The sequence below is a fragment of the Quercus suber genome, unplaced genomic scaffold (assembly GCF_002906115.3).
Source record: "Quercus suber isolate HL8 unplaced genomic scaffold, Cork oak 2.0 scaffold_207, whole genome shotgun sequence".
Lineage (NCBI taxonomy): Eukaryota > Viridiplantae > Streptophyta > Magnoliopsida > Fagales > Fagaceae > Quercus > Quercus suber.
The window spans coordinates 509469-515468 of record NW_027069665.1 but is presented as its reverse complement, the minus strand read 5'-3'; positions in this window follow the sequence as shown (position 1 = coordinate 515468).

Here is a 6000-nt window from a genome sequence, read left to right as displayed (position 1 = left end):
TCCTCTACGTGTGATTGTGTTGACCATCATGCTAGCCGTTGTAATCCTCACTAGTGCCTAGTTCTTAAACTCATTCTCTACAAATTCATTGTATTGGGCTAGTTGGGTTTGAGTTCACTCATCCAAATGTAGAAGTACCCAAGCTCAGTCCCTACAATTGGCGCCGTCTGTGGGAAGAGCTTGTGCCTTAGTAGGTGCAGCGGTCAAGGTGATGGTGGGATCGACGCACCGATGACGTTCTTTGATGATCATGCAACCAACGGTATAGAACATGTGGCCACAATCCTGATTGTTACTACGTTGTTAGCCTGTTTAGGGTTAGTGGCTGAGCGCCGCCGTCAATTTTGTTAAAATCAAGAAAGCAACCCTTTCATTACCGTCAACGACACCAACTCCAAGTCCCATTGGAGGGAAAAAACAACGATGCACCCACTCGTGAAGTAGTTGTTGCAAAGAAATGAAAGATTAGGAAAGTAAAAAAATATATATATAAAATAAATAATACAGTCTTTTTATTAAATAAAAGAGGGGTACATCGTACATTGAGGGTTTTAGCATGCTTGCTCTAAAGCTAATTACAAAAATAGGGGCTTGGGTAGGCTTGTTCTAAAGCTTATTACAAAAGAGAGGCTGAGGCAGGCCTGTTTTAAGGCTACCAACAACTCCCGAGCACCTGATGGATGGTACCGGCGATGAGAAGGAAGAAGGAGCGGAAGCGCCTGATGACCTAGGTGTTTCAAGGCTACCAACAACTCCTAAGATGTTCCCTTGATTCTCTCCTAGTTTCATGATAATTAACATTGGGGGTGGCAGCACCTAGGCATCAGCAGTCCCACAATCTTACAAACCTCCATCAGATGCCCTGCTGTCAAGGTTCAATCTAAACTTGGCTGCACCGAAAATCTGAGGTGATTCACCCCCGCTTCGGCTCTCAATTAAAAAAAGTGGGCCTTCTTCCTGACTCGGTTGGGAGGTAGGAACGTCCTTGGCCTCCGCTTTCTTTGCCCCAACGGCATCATCTAGGATCTAGGCAGCACTCTTGGTTCCTGAAAGGGACTTGGCTTCCTTGCCCTTGCCATCATTCGAAGCCACCCCACTTCCCTAGGCTTCGATCACAGCCTGCACAAAATCCTAAAGAATATCTAGAGAGCTGAGAATTTAAAGTTTCTTTTTAAACTCAAAGGTTTACAAAATGTGTGAGAACAATCCCCCTAGAACGCCTTATATAGAAGGCGAAGGTTACTGGGAATTAATCCGCACGGAATTCGAAGGGAGAGCTATGACCAACTAAACCTAACCAATTTCCAAAGGGGTACCCAACCGCTGAACCTACGTCAATCCTCAAAGACATTAATGGAGGCGCGCCTCGCATACCGAAGCTTCAGGCACGCAACTCGAATAGCAAAGAGACTCGAACAGCCAAGAGACGCCTTGTAATCTGTAGTGGTGAAAAACTGGCACAATGCGACTACCGTCGCACGTGAGGGTGGAAGTCCAAGCCGCCCTTGTCCAGGTCAACGTTGGACTAGGGGCCCAGTCCGCGGAAGAACCCACCCCTCGGCAAGGCAAGGCCAAAGCCATTATTCCTTCTGAAGTCGGCTTTTCAACGCTGAGGACAAGCCCCTTCGCGCCAAGCAACAAAGATTAAGTACTAGACAGAACCAAGGTCTTGCATGGTCCTCGGACTCAAACCTATGGGGAAACTAGTTACTTCACAAAGATTAAGTGCTAGACAGAACCAAGATCTTGCATGGTTCTCGGACTCAAACCTATGGGAAAACTAGTTACTTCACAAAGATTAAATGCTAGACAGAACCAAGGTGTTGTATGGTCCTTGGACTCAAACCTATGGGAGAGCTAGCCACCTACAGCAAAAGGGAGCGTGAGCACTCACCTAAGTTGCGAGCGTGGCCAGAGGAGAATCTAGTGCCTTAGATTACTTGCCCCAGCCTACTTCAACGAAGATGCAAAACGAAAGCACGCCCATGAGCATCACTTAAAGCACTTCAAGTGCTGAAACGCTCTCTTAGGCTCAGCAAATTTACGTAAGGCGTATGTTTGTATAAAGCGTATGATGTGAGCCAGAATCCTTTGTGATTCACCCAAAGGGGAAACGAATTGCATTGCTGAAACTGTCCAGTTTTCAACTGGAACCTGAGGCAAAAATTATGTCGTGGGTCCATCACTTTCAATTATCCAAGCACCATAGGCATGCCGCCAAGATTAACCGAGTACAGAGCGAAGCATTAAAGTACGACAAGTAAACAGAAGCATCATTCAAGGAACTAAGCGCAAACGATTGAATATATTACATACCAAATAGTTTTATTACAACATCACCAAGACAAAAAGCAAGATAAAATGAAAAAGCGAAGCGGGGTTAGAGTGGCCCAAGCCGTCAAAATAAGGTAGCCCGTCGAAATGGCCTATTTCTTCAACTTGATGGACAGCATGCCCTTGGAGGTCTACCGAGGGGTCTCGTTTGATGCCTCGGGATCCTGGCTTGGAGGGGGGTCATCGGAGGACTCGTCTTCGGTAGGAAGGAACTGAAGGATAACAGGTGTGGCATGAGAGTCAACAAGAGGCTTCATCGCATCCTGGGGCACTTCTTGGTTACTGGTTTCTTCTTTCTCCAACGCTCCCTGGTGCTTAGTCTCCTTAGCAGTCTTATCTGTTGGAGTTGGGCCCTTGACAACACTGGCCTCAGCAGGCTTATCAGTTGAAATTAGGCCCTTGGCAGCACTGGCCTGGCCTCCATCTATCGCTTGCAATTCGGAGCCCGCTTTGAAGGTGGCGGAGGTAGCCTCATGAATGGCGGAGGGGTAGTACACTTTATCAGCCCTCCTCAGTTTAGATGAAGCCTCAACCCCAGCCTGGTTGAGGGCCTCATTTCAAGTCTAGGAGCAGCAGCATCTGCATACTTTGGGTACTTGAGCCTTAAGGGCAGCCTCAATTTTAGCCATTCCCTCAGCGAAAGCCTCCTCCTCCGCTTGCTCTTTAGAGCTCTCAGCCTCTGTCCTCGCAAACTCGGCTTCTACTTTGGCCCTCACAGCCTCGTCCCTAGCATACTTGGTAACGCCTCTAGCTCCCTCTGCCTCAGCCAGTTTCTTCTTTAGGTAGACGATATGCTCATTGGCAATTTGTAGCTAGCCTTCAACTTCCTTCGGACGCCCTGTCTAGTCCTCGGCCTGTTTCTTAGTGCTAGCTAGGCCGAATATTGCGCTGTCTCTGGCCCTCGTCATCTCCTTCAGGTCCTCTCTCACCTTCTTAAGGTCAACCTCAAATTTCTTAAGGGTGTTCGCGGCATCCTAGTACTTGTTGCGCTCCTGATCCAGGTCCCTACTATGGTTATTGGCCTCCTCCTCCAGCCTAAAGGTGGCCTGGACGGCCTACCAATCGAGACAAGCACACTTAAGCTGGGAATTAAAGAGTAAAAATCAGCAAAGGCACAAGTATCAAAAGTCTTACAATGCCTAGGTACCTTTTGAGGTTAAGGGCGACTTCCTGCCTCCTCAAGCCCTCCAGCTCGGCCATGTCAAAGGGGAGAAGCAAGGACCTCTCCAGAGCATCGGCTACGTGAGCGCCCTCGCCCCTTCGGAAGTCCCTGAGGGAGGCATCATGCATCAAAGGCTTCCTATGAAGCATGGCAACGGGCAGCCAGGCTTGGGGCTCGAACTGCTGGGTGACCTCTTTTCCCTTGCCTTGATGACTAATCCTCAGCTACTTGGAAGGTTAGCGAGCTTCACCTTCCTTTTGGGAGGAACAAGACCTCCCCCCATCCACTAGGACTTTGCCCTTGGAGGGCCTTTTCCTCTTCAGATTGGTAGGCCCGAGCTGAGGATCTGAGGTCAGCTGGGTAGAGGGTAACCTGGACTGCGTGGGCAGAGACTTGGATGGGGAAGGAGGGAGCTTTAGTAGAGGAGAAGGAATCTTGGATTGCTGCTTCTCCGGCGCATCTTTCTCGGGCTAGCCCTCGATCAAGTCGAACAGGCTAGTTTAAAGTTGCCTTTTGAAACCCATATCGGCTTGTGTACCAGTCCCTGATGAGAAAAGGTTTGCTTCAGATAGGTAGGGATCACTCAAGTCACCAAAAGGATCCTCAGACAGATGGACTTGGTTGAATACACCAAAGTCGTCCTCGGATGGACCCAGATCAGCTACCTCCTATTCTCTCTCCAAACTTCCCTTCTCAACCCCCGCAGCTTGGTGGGATGAGGAAGAGCTTGCCAACGGGATGCCCTCTAGGGTGGAAGATCCTTCAGAAAATGAGAACCTGTGCTCTACCACAGTGATTTGGTGAAGCCGAGGATCGCGGGCTCTGATCACGTACTTCGGAGCCGAGAACGACTTTTGGGCCTGATCGTACCCAAGGATCTTGTGAGCAGCCCTAACCTGATTGTCGGCCTCGTTCAGGAAGATCTCCACCCTGAGAACGGATTGCAAATCTTCTCGGTTAACCAAGTTGAAGTGCTGTTCAAAAGCACGTGGATCTGCAAAAAGAAAAAGCATGTTCTAATTAGTGACCAAACGATGCAAACTCTGAAAAAATAGCATATCAACCCCCATTACTCCGAGTACCCACCCGGCTCTCCCTCTACTGTTGGGCAATGGAGGCTGTTGTGTCACTCTCCTGACACAATGAGAAAATCCTGATTTAACCCCTTGCTAGACTCAGGGAGGCATTGGATAAGTCGAATCCTATCGTCCCTTGTCTTCATGTAGTAAAACTTACCCCTTAAGTGTTGGAGGTTATAACACCAATTTACATCATGGTGGGTTAACCTCAACCCCATATTCTCGTTCAAGGCGTCCACACACCCTAGAATCCTAAACACATTAATGGTGCACTAAGTGGGAGTTAGCTGGAAATGCCTAAGGTAGTCCCTCGTCACTAGCCCTATAGGGATTCTCATACCACCTTCTACGAAGGCGATTATAGGAACCACCACTTCACCTTCTTTCCTCCTAATAAGCCAATCCCCTTCTTCACAGTACCTCAAACCCACATTACTGGGTATCCTATAGTCGACAATGAATTTCTCCATTGCTTCCTCAGACTCAACCAACTTCTTAAATCTAACCATCCTAAAGAACGACTAAACAACTCAGGGAAGAGTGAAAGAAAGAGAGGAATGAGGGGAAAAGGAAAATCAGAAGTGGAAAAGCACGAGATGGAGTAAGAAGAAAACTTACAAAAATGAGGAGAAGCTCCTCAGACAGGCTTTTTATACTAGAAAGGGACGCGAGTTGGTTTGGAGGTTTGACCGGATTCAGAGTATGTGCGCCAGAGTTCTTGAATATGAAAGAAGGGAGGCAAATCGGTTCAAATGAGTATTTATATCCTCAGTTAAAAACAACTGGGCGGAGTTTCCTGCCCATAAAGGCAAAAAAATCCCCGCCATTAGATTACCATCATGTCGTTGAACATAGGGAATATGGAGCTGCTAGAATTTAATACGGGTGCGTGCCGTATATCGAGGTGCCAGAAACGTGCACTGAACAGACAAAAAGACTCCAACACTAACGTAGGTTAAGATTGGGCAAGTCATGACAAAGGTCTGAGGACATCAAAATCCTCCTCCCCGTCTGAGGATACGGGCAACAGGATCTTGAGGGGCTATTATGGGGCCAAAGAATCTAGTGACCCCAATCCACTTCGTACTAAACCCAAGACCCACGCTGAGAAGAAAGAAATGTCCGAGGACGAGGTGATAAGAGTGCAAATTTCCTAGGAACGTTGCCGAGGTTGCTTCTGTCTTCGGCCAGTCAAGACCATGAGAGGAGGAAGCAGTGGGGCATCATAGGTAGCCTCTTAAAGCATCCCAAGAGAAAGGGCAAATACAAAGTGTCGGCCAAAGAAGCAGGGTGAGCATCCCATTAAGTGCGCACACCTAACTCTCTGGCTGCATTAATGGAGATGTGACCTCTGAACAGTGCTGTCTCGGTTGCTGCAACTCACAGGAATGCTGGTAAAGTGACCGATGAGACGGGCAGTCAGAG